General features: G+C 46.9%; 1 long non-coding RNA gene across 5 annotated transcripts in view; it reads right to left on the reverse strand.

Moving 5' to 3' along the window:
* Window positions 1-207: 207 nt before the first annotated feature.
* LOC148506531 (uncharacterized) overlaps window positions 208-19158 on the reverse strand; it is a 555606-nt gene continuing 536655 nt past the window's right edge. For 4 of the 5 annotated variants that reach the window (XR_015869775.1, XR_015869777.1, XR_015869774.1 and 1 more), the window contains 2 exons: window positions 1258-1351; window positions 208-273 (listed from right to left, as the gene is read on the reverse strand). This is a non-coding gene — a long non-coding RNA (uncharacterized LOC148506531). Of the gene's footprint in view, window positions 274-1257; window positions 1352-4819; window positions 4928-19158 lie in introns of those variants that run through there. The other variant, XR_015869778.1, reaches the window with a different exon arrangement.

Here is a 19158-nt window from a genome sequence, read left to right on the forward strand (position 1 = left end):
TGGAAGATGGGCCCACATCAGCTCTGGACCCCATAGCAGCTGCATCCCCTACATCTGTCGTCATTACACCCAAGCTGTGTTTGTGCAGAGTTTTTATTTCCAAATTTGTAAAATAAGTTACTTTACAATATTTTTTTCCACTGTATACTGTTAAATTGAAAGACAAAAAACGGTGTAGAAAAAAAAAGTGTTTATTTTAAAAAGCAACAAAATATAGAAAAACAGTCAATACGTGAACCGAAAACTGAAAGAGGGCTATTTGAAGAACTTGTTCTGTGGGGAGGAAGAGGAAAAAAATAAAAAATAAAAAAAGGATTACAACACTAATATACAGAGCTGTTGAATATATTCTAAAATCTTCACATCCACAATGAACTATAAGTAGTACATTAATGTATACTGTAGTAACCATTGAGGTACTTTATCTCTGGTGTAGCCCCTCTAAAATGGACTTTTGAGCCACGTGGGCCCTGGTGATGGTAAAGGCGGAGACAAATTAGTGGTTTTAAAAATAAAAAATTACATAACTCAGATTCCTATATGGTGCTCTACTGTATATTTACATGTAGTGTAAACTCATTCACATTGAATTTGCATATGTACGCCCATAAGGATGATGAGGTAATCAGTAAAATGCATAGTAAATATGGGCAGATCATAAATAATCGAAATTGACAGTTTATATGTGAAATGCTGAAACAATCGTCCAATGCACACTAAACATAAAGGGGCCCATTTATCATTCAAAGATCCCCCTAAAGAATCATAAAGGATTAGCAGCAGATATCTGGGTTTCTATAGAGTATGCGATGCTGACAGATGTAACAAGTTCCGAAATGCAAAGCATTCTCAGAGCACCCCAGACTTCCACCCCAACGCTCTTAGCTGCAGGTGTAGCTGAAACAAGCAAACTGCTCGTTACACTTGGGAGCACACAGAGCCATTCAACCTCTTCACATACAGTGACAGCTTTTCTAATACAGCAAACGTAATATATGGAACAACAAGTATTTATGCTAGCGTGGCCACGCTCAAACACCGGAGATCAAGTAAAGTAGATGTGGTAACTTACTAAGAAAAGTTACTCGTATACATGCTTGCTACGTACGCTTTTAACTTAATTTTCTATGTGCTGCTCCTAACAAACTAATATCTATACAAGACAAGGGGACTCATTTAGATACGCACTACAGAGGACAAGACGATATATCCGATTAAAATACCATTGTTTTTGACAACTACATAATTGCTACTAACCTTTGAAGTACTGTCAGGTAACAAGTAGTAACCAGGTCCAACACAGCATAGCTTCCAAGATCCGACGAGATTGGGCATGTCCAGTGTGGTGTGGCTGTAGGGGAGGAACAATTTTTAATTTAGATCTTCTTACCGCTTGTCAGTTCATTAAAGAGCAGATGGGGTACAGACATGGAAAGAGAGAGTGAGCAGATGGGGTATAGACATGGAGAGAGGGTGAGCAGAAGGGGTACAGACACGGAGAGAGGGTAAGAGGGGGCACAGAGAGAGGGTAAGAGGGGGCACAGAGAGAGCAGATGGGGTACAAACATGGATAGAGGGTAAGAGGGGGCAGAGACAGGGAGAGAGGGTAAGAGGGGGCACAGGAGAGCAGAAGGGGTACATACATAGGGAGAGGGAAACAGGTGCCACAGAGGTGGAAGGGCAGAGTACATGAGAGCACAGAAGGGGTACAAACATGGGAAAATAGGAAGAGGGAGCACCTGGAGAGAGTACAATATATAATACATTTTTTACGGTAGTTGCTATAATAAACATGTGCTAGCTTTGTACACCACAGCCTGCAGCAACATTATTATAACAGCAGGATACCAGGGTCAGCTTCCTTAAATAATAACAGGACACCACAGTCTGTCCCACCTCTATTATAATAACAGGATTCCTGGCTAGGCTTCACTTTGTATTATAAATATCTAATTTCCATCAACTGCTTGGAAATATGAACTGCAATAATTAGACAGTGAGAGTGCATCCACTGCCAAGTAAGCAATGAGGTAACCGTACAGAGGGGGGGGGGGCACATTAAAGTCAATTTAATTCCAGTAAAAATACTTGCAGGCAGCTGTGCTGCAGCAATGTCTTTCCTAGAATGTACCAAAATTGGCAGAAATAGTGAGTATACTGTATATGAGAGACACATGCTGCCTGAGCTGAAGAGAGCTTCCTATGCCACAAAAAGGATCCTGGCAGGAATGGCTGTCATCTGGCAGCCCAGCAGAGATGTTTGGGAAATCAGGCTTCCTCCTCCTGTGCCAGACCAACACACCACAGCAGAGAACCACTCCAAATAGAAAATTAATTTTGGATTCCAAGGGAAGAGGGTAAAAGCCGGAAACATAGTAAATGTATTAGAAAAGCCAGAAATTATATTACATGTATCGAAAAAGCCGGAAATCTATAGTAAATGTATTAGAAAAGCCGGAAATTATAGTATATGTATTGAAAAAGCCGGAAATCATGACAAATGTATTAGAAAAGCCGAAAATCCATAGTAAATGTATTAGAAAAGCCGGAAATCATATTACATGTATTGAAAAAGCCAGAAATCATAGCACATGTATTAAAAAAATCTAAAAAATTTGCATGTACGAAAAGCCGCGGCTAATAGGATAGCATGACACATTTTTGGTGAAAAGTTTGCACAATTGTAAACTTTGACAAACTGCAGCTTTTTACACCTAGTTGGATCTGGCCCTTAATATGATTTCCAGATTTTTTCAATACACATTTCATGGTTTCCAGCTTATTCAATGCATTTAATAAGATTTCCGGCTTTTTCACTACATTTACTATGGTTTCCAGCTTTTTCACTACATTTACTATGCTTTCCAGCTTTTTCAATGCATTTAATAAGATTTCCGGCTTTTTCAATACATTTACTATGGTTTCCAGCTTTTTCAATACATTTAATAAGCTTTCCGGCTTTTTCAATACACTTTTCATGGTTTCCGGCTTTTTCAACGCATTTAATAAGATTTCTGGATTTTTCACTACATTTACTATGGTTTCCGGCTTTTTCAATAGATTTAATTTCCAGCTTTTTCAATACACTTTTCTATGGTTTCCGGCTTTTTCAATACATTTAATAAGCTTTCCGGCTTTTTCAATACACTTTTCACGGTTTCCGGCTTTTTCAATACACTTTTCATGGTTTCCGGCTTTTACAACGCATTTAATAAGATTTCCGGATTTTTCACTACATTTACTATGGTTTCCGGCTTTTTCAATGCATTTACTATGGTTTCCGGCTTATTCAATACATTTAATAAGATTTCTGGCTTATTCAATGAATTTAATAAGATTTACCTGCCTTTTCAATGTATTTACTATTATTTCCAGCTTTTTCAATACATTTAATTTCCGGCTTTTTCAATACACTTTTCATGGTTTCCGGCTTTTTCAACGCATTTAATAAGATTTCCGGCTTTTTCACTACATTTACTATGGTTTCCAGCTTTTTCAATACATATAATAAGCTTTTCGGCTTTTTCAATACACTTTTCATGGTTTCCGGCTTTTTCAACGCATTTAATAAGATTTCCGGATTTTTCACTACATTTACTATGGTTTCCAGCTTTTTCAATACATTTAATAAGCTTTCCGGCTTTTTCAATACACTTTTCATGGTTTCCGGCTCTTTCAACGCATTTAATAAGATTTCCGGATTTTTCACTACATTTACTATGGTTTCCGGCTTTTTCAATACATTTAATTTCCGGCTTTTTCAATACACTTTTCATGGTTTCCGGCTTTTTCAATACATTTAATTTCCGGCTTTTTCAATACACTTTTCATGGTTTCCGGCTTTTTCAATACATTTAATTTCCGGCTTTTTCAATACACTTTTCATGGTTTCCGGCTTTTTCAATACACTTTTCATGGCTTCCGGCTTTTTCAATGCATTTACTATGGTTTCCGGCTTATTCAATACATTTAATAAGATTTCTGGCTTATTCAATGAATTTAATAAGATTTACCTGCCTTTTCAATGTATTTACTATTATTTCCAGCTTTTTCAATACATTTAATTTCCGGATTTTTCAATACACTTTTCATGGCCTCCGGCTTTTTCAATGCATTTATTATGGTTTCCGGCTTATTTAATAAGATTTCCGGCTTATTCAATGAATTTAATAAGATTACCTGCCTTTTCAATGCATTTACCCACACCAGGTTTCAAGTGAAGATCATAATTATATTGTAACCTGGGCCTAATGCCCAGTCACTCACACAGGCTCAGGCCTGCCTACTTACAGCTTAACCTAGTGGCCTGGACCCAATGTCCAGGACCACTTTATGTACTGGGCTCAGGTCTTTCGGGCCTAACTGCAGTGCACAAAAAAGGGGACTTGGGCCTAATGCCAGAGTCATTTTATTCTATGGGGCTTAGGCGCATGTCTACTTACAGTAGTGGTCAGGGTCTAACACTCAGAGCCACTCATAATGGGCTCAGGCCTAGAATCTGCCTTTTGGTACCTTATGAGAACTACGCCTAGTGCCAAGTTCAGTAACAAGGTGGCTTTATTGTTATCTGGGCCTAGTGCCCACCTCTCTGGCCACAGACCTAGAGCCCACCTAACGATGGCACAATTTGTGACCTGGGCATAGCACCCAGGTTATACACCTAATTGGGGACAACACCAACCTAAAGGGTCTAGGGCCCTCTACAGAGCACGGGCCTAGTGCCCGCCTAATTCCCCACAGGCCTAATGCCTGACTGTGGCCACGGGTCTAGTGCCCGACTACCCGGATGATCTAGGAAGGCGTTAATAACAGAGACTACCTGTGCGATGGGAGAGGCTGCGGGGGGGAGCTTCGTAAGCTCTTTTCATCCCACCTCCGCAGCACTCTCCGCTCCTCACTTGCATTCTTCGGCAGCTCCTTCATTTCTTCATGCAGCCGCCGGCGTCACCGTCTGTGTTGCTCGCGATGAGTTCCGGTCTCTTTCCCGAGCAGGAGCCTTTGCCACACAGTGTTTTTATTTGCTCTGCCGCCGACTGATTGGCTCTACCTACCAGTAGCGTCTGATGTCAGACGCAGCAGGCGGGGCGAGATGAGACGCAGCGGGGCCGCGATTGGCCCGCCATGGCTGCCATCTATTGGCTGCTGGGGGCAGCGCAAGATTCGAACGCCCGCCTCTCCTTAATGGCTGCCTCTGCCCCCGCTGGGATGCCTCTGCAGCAGTGGCTGTGCTGAGCAGCATGGAGCTGTATGACACGGGCTGCACACATACTGGGGCTGGGACACAGCGTGTAAGGAGTGAGAGCGATAAGGCATGAAGGAGCCGGGAGTTGCAGGCTGAGATTGACCTCTGCATAGAGAGACACTAACACCGGCACCCCGCGCCTCACTCTCTTCGGACACTGACAGCAATTACTAACCTCAGTCACCCGGCCCCGGGGGCTCTGTACTTGATACGCAGTATGTGTGCAGCCAGTGTCATACAGCTCCATGCTGCTCAGCACAGCCACTGCTGCAGCGGAACAGAGGTATCCCAGCGGGGGCAGAGGCAGCCATTAAGGAGAGGGTTGTGTATATTTCCCCTTCGTGGCAGGGACCTGGTCCTTATGGCGAAGGGGAATTAGAAAACTTTAAATTAGTAGGCTATTTCCCCTTCACCATAAGGACCTTTTAGCCCCCTAGTGGTCAGGTCCTGCATATGAAGGGGAACCATCCATATTTATGTAAACAGGGCTCTTTCCCCTTCGCTGAAAGGACCTCATCAGCCCCCTAGTGGACAGGTCCTGCATGTGAAGGGGAACTAGCCATGTGTACACAAATTGGGCTATTTCCTCTTCGCTGAAAGGACCCTTTGGCCCCCTAATGGTCAGGTCCTGCATATGAAGGGGAACCTGCCATATTTGTGTAAACAGGGCTCTTTCCCCTTCGCTGAAAGGACCTCATTAGCCCCCTAGTGGTCAGGTCCTGCATATGAAGGGGAACCAGCCATATTTATGTAAACAGGGCTCTTTCCCCTTCGCTGAAAGGATCTCATCAGCCCCCTAGTGGACAGGTCCTGCATGTGAAGGGAAACTAGCCATGTGTACACATATCGGGCTATTTCCTCTTCGCTGAAAAGACCCTTTGGCCCCCTACTGGTCAGTTCCTGCATATGAAGGAGAACCAGCCATATTTGTGTAAACAGGGCTTTTTCCTCTTCGCTGAAAGGACCTCATTAGCCCCCTAGTGGTTTGGTCTTGCATGCGAAGGGGAACTAGTCATATCTTCACAAACAGAGCTATTTCCCCTTCGCAGAAAGGACCTTGTTAGCCCCCTAGTGGTCAGGTCCTGCATATGAAGGGGACTGCATCTTTTAGCCCCCTAGTGGTCAGGTCCTGCATATGAAGGGGACTGCTCCTTTTTGCCCCCTAGTGGTCAGGTCCTGCATATGAAGGGGAACCAGCCATATTTGTATAAACAGGGCTCTTTCCTCTTCGCTGAAAGGACCTCTTTAGCCCCATAGTGGTCAGGTCCTGCATGTGAAGGGGAACTAGCCATATGTTCCTAAATCAGGCTATATCCCCTTCACTGAAAGGACCCATTTGCCCCCTAGTGGTCAGGTCCTGCATGCGAAGGGGAACTAGCCATATCTTCACAAACAGAGCTATTTCCCCTTCGCAGAAAGGACCTTTTTAGCCCCCTAGTGGTCAGGTCCTGCATATGAAGGGGACTGCACCTTTTCGCCCCCTAGTGGTCAGGTCCTGCATATGAAGGGGAACCAGCCATATTTGTGTAAACAGGGCTCTTTCCTCTTCGCTGAAAGGACCTCTTTAGCCCCCTAGTGGTCAGGTCCTGCATATGAAGGGGACTGGACCTTTTAGCCCACTAGCGATCAGTTCTTTACACTGAAGGGGAAATAGCCTGATTTAAACAAACAAGGCTATTTCCGCTTCACCTACAGGACCTTTTAGCCCCCTAGTAGTCAGCAAGTCACCCTCACTTCTCTAGGGATCGGGTACAGGATGCCGGCTTACGGGAACCCGGCGGTCAGAAGCCAAATGCCGGCATCCCGACAGGGTTAGGATACAAAGACGTGTTGTTCAGTATCCTAACCATCCCACTGCCTAAACCAAACCCTCCTCTCCTAGTGCCTAAACCCAACCTCCCTCACACCATAACCCGCCACCTTAGTGCCTAACCCTCCCCCTAACCCAAGTACTTACCATTGGTACATGAATAGTCGGGATGCTGTTGCCATGATTCTGACAGCTGTCAGGATTCTGTTGGCGGCATCCCAACTGTCGGTATTATAACTACATCCCATCTCTAGAGTGCGGGTCTTCCTTACTCCCATGCATCCAAAACGCTTATCACTGTTTCATTTTTTCTTACTATCCTCCTCTTCACTGGCCTCCCACTCTCTTCTAACCTGTCCCCACATCTATCCTTGCTACTGCTGCTTCTCATTTTCTTTTCTTGACGTACGGCATCTGCTTTCCCCGTCGGTATCCAGCTTCACTGGCTCCCACTTCTCCCCCTACATACTGTATCTAAGCTCATTTCTGTCCAGCTTCCCTCCGAATCTCACCAATCCTCTGACTGCCACTGCACCACAACCTTGGTCACTTTCTCTCACTAAACTTCAGAGATATCACTCTAGGTTCCACTGACTCCTTCACCTAACCAGACTCTCTACCAGTCTCAACATTGCAACAGCACAGCGAGACTGATATATTCAGATTATTAACTTTTTTAAACCAAGAACATCAGCCAGGGCACACTTATATTCATTTATGTCCTACTTTACTATTATTTTTTTGCCGATTTTAAATAGAGGCTAAGAAATAATGCATTTAAAATTAATTTGATAGTTCAGTTTTAATACATTTGCAAGTGCACTCCCAAATATTGAATTACTTTTCTCGGTGAATATTCAATACAATACCATTCTCCTAAGCTTAAATGTGCACTTAAAATGTACATTACTAGCCCTCCCCATAACTTAAAACTGTTCTAAGCAATATGCATGGCCCTGTCATATGCAGGGCCCTCCTCCTTCCTGTTCCCCCTTGCACTATCCGTGACACCATTTAGTGAATGACACTGCTGGCCCATACAGTGGGCATCTCAACAGTGTTAGGATATCACTTGTCAGTTGGTATCCTAACCCCCCCCCCCCGCCCAGTGCCTAAACCTAACCCTCCCTGCAGCCTAAACCAAACCTCCCTCTTAGCACCTACACCTAACCCTCCCTTCCCACAGCCTAACTACCCCTCCTTGCAGCCTAACCCTCCCCCTGTGACTAGGGTTCATCACGGGGGATGTGTTCATAATCCCAACAGAATGACGACGCAGGAAAGCCGCCCTGCGCATTGATTGTTTTGCAATTACGCTCTGAGGATTCACTTACAAAGTGAGTGACAGGTAGTTGTCGATTGTGGGAACGGGGTAGTGGTTAAGGAGTTGCAGGCCTGTCTGACCGTTTAAATGCCATTTCATGGGCGTGCATACTGCAAATTAGCCATCGCAGTCCCCTTCACAGCATGAGAGCTCTCGGCGTGTCAGGAGAGACGCAGTGTATGAGAAAGGTCAGAACTGCCGCAAGAGCTGCATGCAATTGATGTTCCCGATGTTTGCGTTGGTGGCCATTGTCAGATAATTATGAGAAGGCAGCAGTAGGCATCCCTATGCTCGGGTAAGCTTGGGGACCTCGGCATATGATTTCACACAGAACGCAATTGTGAAAATAACTGCGATGGCATTAGCGTACATATCTGTATCATGCCACAAGCAATACTCAGTTGTACAACGGCTCCAAGCCTTATTCCTAGGACAATACCATAATTAATGACTAGTAACTCATCCTTGTACCATTGTTGGCTTAAGAGTATAGTAGACAGGATTGGGAATAGATTTGCAGGCTGTCAAATCTGCTTAACACTGTCAGCTTTGACTAATCAACTTAAAAAACACAATAAACGCTTAACCAGGCCTGTTCAGCCACTGAAGTTTGGGGGCTTTGACAACCTGTGCCTAAATAAATCTAACGTTTGGAGCCTTCACAGCTGGGGTTTGCATAGCTGTCTAGAACAATTCCAGTTTGGAGAAAAACCAATCACGTAAGAGGAATGTATGCCAGACTCCGCCTTCTAAGCTAGGAGGGTCACATGCAAAAAAGCTACAATCTGCAAAGACCTGGAACACTGCAGGGCACAAACTTTGCCTTTAGAAAGGGAGCTTCCACAGCATCAAGAGGGCATTAACCAGATAGTAATGGCTGTGTAAGATTGGCCAGGCCAGGTATGGTCCTCAAGGAGACCTATCAGGATATACCCATCATGGACCTGCAGTACTGCCTTTGTCCTAAAATCTCTCCTGGTCTTATGGAGCTGTGACCATCAAAAGCAGAGTGGCAGAAACGCAGGAGTACTGTCTTGCAGACAGCCATGAAGGGAGAGTGCAATTGTGTCTCTAGATAAGCTTGAAAGGACATCCCATCAGAGTGGCGAAGAGACTGGTGAGGAATTAATGTCAAGTCCTGTATAATTATTGTGTGTATAGTTCATTTATAAACCTTCCTAATATTGTGTGGTGTAACCATATTTAACAAACCAACTGCTCATATGCCCATAGGTGAGTACTGGGTATTCGCTCTAGAATGTAAGCTCTGACAAGCAGGGCCATTCTCATTTTTGGAGTCCTGGTGTGTGGTCATTAAGTCAACAGTCAAAACGATGACACCATTATGTTGAATGTTAAAAGGTCAACAACCAACATGTTGACACCTGCAAAAATGGCAATACATGAAATGCTCACATACTGCGAGTGTAAACAAAATGTCATGGTTTAAGGTGCGTACACACTACACGATATGCTCCCTGAGCGATATCGTGTGGTGTGTCCCCGGCAGGCTGTGCTCAATGTCGTTCATTAACGATATCGTTCAGCGCCGGGCTCTCTCCCCCATTCCCCAACATGCAGCACCCTGACGAGATCGTCAGGTTGGCCTGCATGTTAACCCGATGATGACAAACGACCCGCGGGAACGCGCGTCATCGTTTTGGGGTTAAAAATGGACGATAAAGTGGACAACTGAACGATAACGTTCAGTCGTCCACTTTAATCGCCCAGTGTGTACCCACCATCACAGTTAAAATTAGCTGTCAACATTTTCATTGCCCACATTGTGAAAGTTGGCGTTCCAGATGTCGACATGTTGAATCTGCTGACATTATTGTTTCTACATCAAAGGTTTCCAAATGCAGTCCTCAAGGCACCACAACAGTTCAGGTTTCAGAGATATCCATGGTTGACCACAGGTGATTAAATCAAATTGACTGAGGTACTAATTCGATATCCTTAAAACCTGGACTGTTAGGATGTCCTGAGGACCGAGTATGGGAACCTCTGGTCTACATAATAACTTTTGACCAGATACACCAAGCCCTGTGGTTACGATGTAGTTATGCAATTATATAATAACGATATAAGGTATCCTTCACAGGAGTTTCTCCCATTGTGCAGGTCACTCAGTCATGGCAATGATGTTGCTCAGTTTTGTAATATGGTAAGACACCTTATATGTACCCATTGTATGACCATTTACAATAAAATAAAGTTTATCTGGGTACACACTTACCGATGTGTGTACCCAGCGATGTGACGGGCCGGCATACTGGATAGCCAGTACATATTACATGATCTTGTGCAGAACTGTCGGGCACTGTCTCCATTCAGCTGCCTGCCGTCGGCAGCTGGGTTGTTCCATCGTCACTACATGCAGGCCAACTGAACGATCCCGATGGACAACTGTGGGACAGAGCATGGTAGTCTAAAGTGGTTACACACTGGCCGATGTTGACAATGTCAGCCCAATCCGCCAGATCAGCCAACATATCATCTAGTGCGTACCCAGCAAATCCCCCAAAAATTGTAGCATATTTTGGATGTTTAAAACATCAATACAACCAACATTTTTAAATCATATTTACAAGAAAATTAATTTTATGTATCATGAATTTATTAAGGTATATTACATTGTACCACATTTAAGATACAGAATATATTGTCATTGTTTATTCTGAGAACAGCTCCTGTACATGTAAGGCTGACAGCTCTCTTCTTTGTTGTAATATATTTAACATCTCTCTGTAGCTCAGCACAGTCCGGATGACGGGTTCAGTATGTTAGGGTGACGATGACCAGGTAAACATGAGACTGTCAGCATGGTTATTGTGTCAGCAATGGTTTTTCTGGTAAGTAGGGCAGACTCCAGGGATACCCACACCCTGTGTGCCCTAGTCATGCAGCTTCGAGGCATGGCCTAATTACCATAGGCCACACCCACAAAGTTACATTATTTGGGGTTGTGCCCGCATGGCACGCCTCCCATGTAACATCAAGCTAGGGGCGAGCCCAGCACTGTCACTAGCTGGGCTTTCCCCAGCCCTCTGCCGGTACTAAATGGATGCTGCGCGCAGCATCTATTCAGACTCTGTGGTCCAGCACCGTTGTGCAACAGTGGGGGGTGGCCAACCTCCAAACCAGACCACCAGCGGGACACTTCGGCCCACAGTTGTAACAGTGCGGTCATGCTGACATCGGGATGGTGTGGAGGGGTGCGCCCTCTATGAGGTGTTGCCCCTGTGCGACCGCACTGGTCAATCACCCCAAAAGCCGGCCCTGCTCGAAAGTATAACCTTAACAATATAACCATGTAGACCTAATAAATGGGAACATTTGTGTGTGGACAAGCTGACTGCATCCTCCAACGAAACCACCATTCCATGACGCACTCTAAGGTACATTTTGACACGGGGGGGGGGGCATAGCAGTACTTATCGCACTGCTATAGCTCTCCCTGCTTCGTGAAACAGGTGGCAATAATGTTGAGATGTATTAACAATTTAGACATCAGAGTGAAGGAGAGAAAATTAAGAGTTATGGTAGAATCTGTCAACTCTATTTCTTCAAAGTCCATAGGATCCACAGAGGGAATCGGTAAGATTTACCACCGGACCCCTGCCCGGCAGAGGAGGAAAACTCGATCGTTGAAGGTAAGTATTAGCTAGCCTATTTCTAACCCCCTAACCCTCCTTTAGGGTGCCTAACCCTAACCTTCCCCCCTAGTGCCTAACCCTAATCCCCCCTCTAAGGGCTAAACCCATCCCCCGCTGCCTAACCCTAAGTCCCCCTCGGGGGGTGCATAAGCCTAACCCCCCCCCTCCCCCTAGCCTAACCCTAACCTCCCGGGGGAGGATGCCTAACCCTAATTCCCCCCCCGGGAACCCTAAACCTAACTCTCCCCTCGGCTGTCCGCAGCGGCGCCCGTCACCTTCAATGTCGGGTGCCGGTCTCCCGGCGTCGGTAAAATGACAGGCGTCTAGATTTAGACGCCGGTCATTTAACCCTCGCCGGAATTAAGCAGTTGGGAAGCCGGCTGTCGGCATTAGGTCTGCCAGCTTACCGACTGCATACCCCACAGAGATACCATGGGGTGTGTGGTTGGAGATATCAAGACATCAAAGCAGTAAAAGCTTTAGCTCCCTGTGGAGCTCGAAGAAAAAGTTACCAAAGGTAAGTCTACTTAACTCATACAACACAAAGAGAATCTGATTTCCTAAAGCAATTAGTACAATCCACATAGATTCGAAGCGTACGAACCACATCCAAGGAGGTTTCACCTGCAGAAAGATCCAAGGACTGGAATGCCAGAACCACAATCCCTTCATTCAAATGGAACCAGGATAACAGTTTAGGGAGGTAAGCAGCCCTGGTACGGAGGACAGCTCTGTCTGGATGAAAGATCAAGAATGGGGAGCGACAGGAGAGCGCTGCCGAATCAGATACCCTGCGGGCACAGGAAATAGCGAGGCGAAAGAGTGCGTTTGCCGTCAGCCACTTGAGGTCTACTGAGTCCAGAGGTTCAAATGGAGGAGCCTGTAGAGTCCGGAGAACCAAGAAAAAATGCCACGGGGGGGGTGTCAAAGGGAGGTTGAAGGCGGAGAAAACCATGAAAGACTGTTCTAACATCAGGCAGGGGAGCGATCCTTTGTTGAAACCAGATTGATAGAGCAGAAACCTGAACTCTAAGGGAGGCCAGGTGGAGGAAGAAATCTGATACAGCCTGGAGAAAGGCAAACACCCAGGAGACCCTAAAAACTGTAGGGTCATAGCCTCTGGGGGAGCACCATTGAAAGTAAGAGTGCCAAACTCTGTAAGAGATGCAGGCTGAGGAAGGCTTATGTACCCTGAGCATTGTCTGGACCATAGAGCGAGAGAAACCCTTGGATCCTAAGAGGGATGACTTAAGAGCCACGCCGTCTAAGAGAGACAAGGTAGGTCTGGGTACAGGCAAGGACCCTGTGATAGTAGATGCTGCCATAGAGGAACTTCAAAAAAGGAGAGTCTATGGAGAGACTCCAGAGGTCGGTGAACCAATGTCGTCTGGGCCAGGTTGGGGCTATTAGTATCACCGTGCCACCGTCTTGCTGGAACTTTCGAAGAACTCTCGGGAGGTGGGAGATTAGAGGAAAGAGGTATGTGAGATTGAAGTCCCACCTCAATGCCAGAGTGTCCACGAAGGCGGCTGAGGAGTCTCTGGTCCTGGGCCTGTGGACCTTGTGGTTGTGACGTGACGCCATGAAGTCTACGTCTGGCAGGCCCCATTTGTCCACCAGAAGTTGAAAGACATCCGGGTGGAGAGTGTACTCTCCGGCGTGTATGTCCTGATGGCTTAGGAAGTCCGCTTCCCAGTTGAGGACTCCAGGGATGAACACTGCAGAGAATGCCGGGAGAGGGACATTCGGCCCAGACTGGGTTGATTTCCACTTCCCGCATGGCTTACTGAGTTTGCGTGCCTCCCTGACGGTTGAGGTAGGCTACCGCAGTTGTGTTATTGGACTGGATTTGTACTGGCCTGCCCCGGAGAAGGTCTTGTGAGTGCTCTGTACACTGCTGGAAGCTCCAGAATGTTAATAGGCAGGCAATTTTCCTGGGTTGTCCACCTGAAAAGGTATGATGACCAATTAATGCACCCCATCTACGAAGACTGGCATCTGTAGTGAGAAGCTCCCAATTTGTAATCCAGAAGCGGCGACAATTGTCCAGATGGAATATCTGTAGCCACCATGAGAGGGAATGCCGAACCTCCGGAGACAGGAGGGTCGTCTGGGACTGGATCAGATGATACTGCATGTTCCACTGGTAGAGAATCAGTTGTTGAAGGGGCCTGGAGCGGAACTGGGTGTATTCCACTATATCGAAGGTTGATACCATGGACCCCAGGACCTGCATTGCTGAGTGAATGGATACCCTTCCGATTGTGGAGCAAGTTGCACACACGCAGGTGCAGTGCCAAAATTTTGTCCGCTGGCAGAAAGATCCTTGGTATTCGAGAATCCAGGAGTGACCCCAGATGTACCATCCGCTGTGTCGGAGATAGGGAGGACTTTTTCCAATTGATGACCCAGCCCTGTGCTTGCAGGCAGTCCAAAGTCAGCTGGAGATGGCGATGAATGTGCTAAGATTAAGAGGAAATCTAGGTATAGCAGGATTCTGACTCCCAGGCGCCTGAGGTAGTCCACCATAACTTAGCATTCCCGCTAGGCTCTTTTAGCGGAGCACTGCTCCCTGCCCTCACCGCGCAGTGCTAAGACAGCCTGCGGGTGCAGTCTTCACCCATGGGTCGCAGTGCCCCGCAGGTGGGGAAATGTGCGGAGAACCAGTCACCGTGGATGAATAGACGCCTGTCAGAACTGCTTGTGGACTGCCCGGCATGCCACCAAGAGTGACGAAAAGGTGACGAGTCTTATAGACTGGCACCCTTTTCAATGGCGGCGCGCGTGGTGGTGCCCTCTCTAACTTCGGCGCCCTGCCTGCCGCCGGAGCAAGAGTGAACAATAATAACTGCCATTATTTTGTTAAAGACCCGAAGGGCTGTTGACAGACCAAAGGGCAGCGCCCAAAACTGGTAATGTTGCTGAAGGACTGCAAACCGTAGGAACAGTTGGTGGGCTGGAGTAATAGGCACATGCAATTATGCATCCTAAATGTCAATAGAGACAATGAAAACCCCAGGCTCCAATGCCAGGTCAATTGATTGTAGAGTTTCCATGTGGAACATGGACATTTGGATACATCTGTTCAAGGATTTGAGATTCAGAATAGGTCGATGGGACCCATTTGGCTTTTTAAAAAAAAAAGTGGAAAACCAGAAGGAACCGGTATTATCACACCTGAAAGCAGGAGGGAGTGAATGGCTTCCTGGAGGGCCAGGGCCTTGATGGGATCTGATGGAGAACCTGTACAAAAAAAATAAATAGCTGGGGAAGACGCCTCAGGAAGGTGAAGGCATACCCCTGAGAGACCACTTCTCAGACCCAGGCGTATGTTTGATGCCAAGAGTCGGGCCTCCCACCCAGGGATCCCCCAGGAGGAGGCCCACCCCATCAGGTGGATTGTTTGTCATCAGACTTGGAAACTGGACAAAGACTGCTTGGATCGCGGCTTGGTGGTCTTGTGAGAACTAGACTGCCTGGGAAAGGACTGTTCACTTGCCTTACCCTGGGGGCGAAAAAGACCGAGAAGAGGACAGCGCAGGTTTAGGGGCAGCTGCTTATGGCAGAAAGGCAGATTTTGAGGCTGCCACGGGAGCCATGATTCCACAGCCATAGCTGGCCTAGTGATAGCACCAGAAAGCGAGTAGACTGACTTGAGACAAGTTTCCAGTTTTCTATATGTGGCATCCTTAAGGGAGGATGTATATGGTAAAGGCAGCACAGAGCTTCTGACTAAGCGTGCTACATGTGAATCAACAGTAGGAGGGACTTTCCATTTAGTACACTCACTATTAGGCAGAGGGTAAAAAGACGCTAGTCTTTTTGGGACCAGGAACGGTTTGCCAGGAGTACCGCAAGCTTCCCCCATGAGCTCAGTGAGCTGGTCTGATTGAGGGAATTCAGGGCCTGATTCAGACCCAGATGCTATTTGCGGACGCTTGTTCTTAAAAAGGGGCCGGATATTTAAATTGAGCGCTCGCTCTTTGTGGTCTGTTGACGCTTCTATGTTTGAGCGAGCGTCCGAAAAATGCGCTCGCTATTTTCTAAAGACGCCCCTTTGTCGTTCGCATCATAAGTCATCTCCGCTATTTATTATATTAATCGGGAACATCGAAAGGTGTCTGAACTGCTCGCAGTGCTTGTGGTAGGATTTACTTCCCGCAATCACTGCGAGCAGTTCAGGCTAAAAGACAACCAAGTGACGTGGTCGATGACGCTCCTTTACCAATTATGCACTCCCATAAAACGGCGTTTTGGCCGTTTGGCACGCCTGCGTTCGGATCTCCACTCCCCTGTTTTCAAGCACCTTCCCGTTACCAGCCACAAACGCCTCATTCTGTCACTCAAATTAGCAGCCCCTCGCTGTATTATGAGCGCACGATTTCCGACCGCAATGACTGGTTGGCGCATGCGCATTACGACCCATACGCATGCGCAGTTGTGCGAACACCACTCGGAGCGAACAAGTGGCCGCTTACGAGCGGCTCTGAATCAGGCCCTCAGTCTTAACCACCTTTTGACGTTTAAACATCAGAGTTTTAGGCTTAGGGGCCGGTTCATCATCATCATCTATATCCTCACTAAAGGGCTATCAACTGTTGAATGACGGTTCTCCTTGCCCGAGTGCGACCCGGAGAGAGAACCTTGTGCATCATCTGCCTCCTCAGATGATGCGTCAGAATCTGAAAGCTTGGTGGACTCGAATGATACAGTTCGACTATATGCTTTGGTGGTTTACGGTCTGTCTGCCTTTACCATTTGCTGATAGGTGGCAGACGTTTTAGCCATATTCTGAACTGAGCGGGCATAAGCATCCATCCAAGGAGGATGCATAGAGGGTACCGACATAATAGGTTGTAACAGCTGTGGTACCCCATTGTGGGAAGCAGCGTGGGAGCCGATAAGTGGTCCACTAGCTGCGTCATAACCTGGGATAAGAACACCCAAGGTGGCTCCTGGACAGTGGCTGGTACATAACAAATAGCACACAGACCATGTGTGGTATAAGAGATAGACAGTAATTAGATAGACAGACAATAGGTCAACAGGTAAGAAGGTTGACAGGTAAATGTCCTAATAGGAATACATGCCTTAAACTACTGAGCACCCAACACTATACATACATGAACACTTACTCCTATCAGTGCCTACTAATATTAGTTACCCACCATCCACTGTTTAGATGCCTCCTGGGCACCCTTACCAGCCCTCTACAGTGCATTTGTAAACAGACATACTTATCCCCCAAGTGCGCACTTGGAATATACCAGTATACCTACTAGACACAGGGCCCGATTCAGAGACGGACGCTATTTGCGCTCGCTCGTCCAGAAAAAGGGGCTGGCTATTTAAATTAACCGTTCGCTCTTTGCGGTCTGTACACGCCTCTATGTCTGAATGAGCAAACAAAACATGCGAACGTAATTTTGAGAAAAACGACCCCTGGCCGCTCGCATCATACGTCATGTCCGCTATTTATTAGATTAATCGAGTACATCGGACGGCGTATGAACTGCTCGCTATTCTTGTGGTTGGTTTTTCCTACCACAATCATGTGAGCAGTTCTGACTACAAAACAACCAAGTGACGTGGTTGATGACGCTGCTTTATTAATTATGCACACCCTTAAAACGCCCGTTTTGACCTTTAGGCACGCCTGTGTTCTGATCTCCACTCCCCGTTTTCAAGCACCTTCCCCTGTTACCACCCACAAACGCCTCAATCACTCAAAATAGCAGGCATTCGCTATTTAGCGAGCACACAATTTTCGGCTGCACTGACTGGTTCGCGCATGCGTATTAAAATCTGTACGCATGCACAGTTGTGCGAACATCGGTCAGAACAAACGAGCGGCCGCTTACGAGCGGCTCTGAATCAGGGCCACAGCCCGCCCCACCACCTCAATTTCCATACACCTACTGAGCAAACATAAACATGTACCTAATAAAAGCATCCACCATCCATTTTGCAGGGTCATATACCCATTCCCCTACTGCACAAGTCAGACTTGTATGTTCTTAATAGGCACACATACCATCCCCCCTAATGGGCACAGATAACACCAGTAACACCCCCACACTTACTGGTCAAACAGCACCATCAACCCCTCCCTCCTTACTGGTCACACAGCACCAGCAACCCCCCCTTGTTCCTGGGCACACACCGCCAGCAAACTCCACCCCTTACTGGGCACTTAGCACCAGCAAACCCACCCCCCCACACCTAACTGGGTACACTTAGCACAAGCAAACTCCCCCCCCCCCCCCCAGCCACCCCCCCTTCATCAACAGCTGCCCCGTTTGTAGTAAGCCCCAGAGCGAGAGAATTTCTCTCGCTCCGGGGCTTGCGTGCTTAACATCGACCTGCTTGCGAGCGCTCAGCGCTTGTGAGCGGGTCTGAATGAGGCCCAAGCATCCAAAGCAACCTCATTCACATAAGTAGCCGAGTCTCTGAATAAACCTACCAGTTCAATTTGTTCACTGGTAGTCTCTACAGGCAAGGACGTCTCCAAGGCATTAGCCCAACGTTCCATGGCCCTGGCCACCCGCCGCCACCCCCCCCCCCCCCCCCTGAGGGGGAATAAATGGACTTTAGGCATGCCTCAACTTATCTGTCTGTAACATCCTTCAATGATGACATGGACGGCATAGAAAGTGTCGCACTTTTGACAAGGCGCGTGACATGAGAATCCACCTGAGGAGTCTCCCATTTAGAGAAATACCGTTCTTCAAACGGATAAGTGGCCTCTAACCCTCTCTGCTGTTGAAATCTCCTGCTTGGAGTTTGTCCAGGCTTCCTCCAGATGCTCAACTAGCTGATCCGACAGAGGAAAAGCTGTCGCTGAGCTTTTAACTTCCTTAAAGAAAGCATGTTTGGATTTGGCCGCTGGGGTATCCTCATCCCCAAAATCCATGGCCACACGGACCGCACGAATGAGACCATGTACATAAATTTTGGACTTTGGCTCCACCTCTTTTTGAGGGGGCTCTGTATCAGACAAGTCATGAATCTCCCCATCAGTCGACACGTCATCACGATAGTAAGTGGACTAAGAAGACAGTACCTCCTTCCAAGCGTTCCGCTGGAAGGACTCCCCCTGTAACACCTCCGTCAGGTTTTACAC

The sequence above is a fragment of the Taudactylus pleione genome, unplaced genomic scaffold (genome assembly GCF_031769625.1).
Source record: "Taudactylus pleione unplaced genomic scaffold, aTauple2 ptg000400l, whole genome shotgun sequence".
Classification (NCBI taxonomy): domain Eukaryota; kingdom Metazoa; phylum Chordata; class Amphibia; order Anura; family Myobatrachidae; genus Taudactylus; species Taudactylus pleione.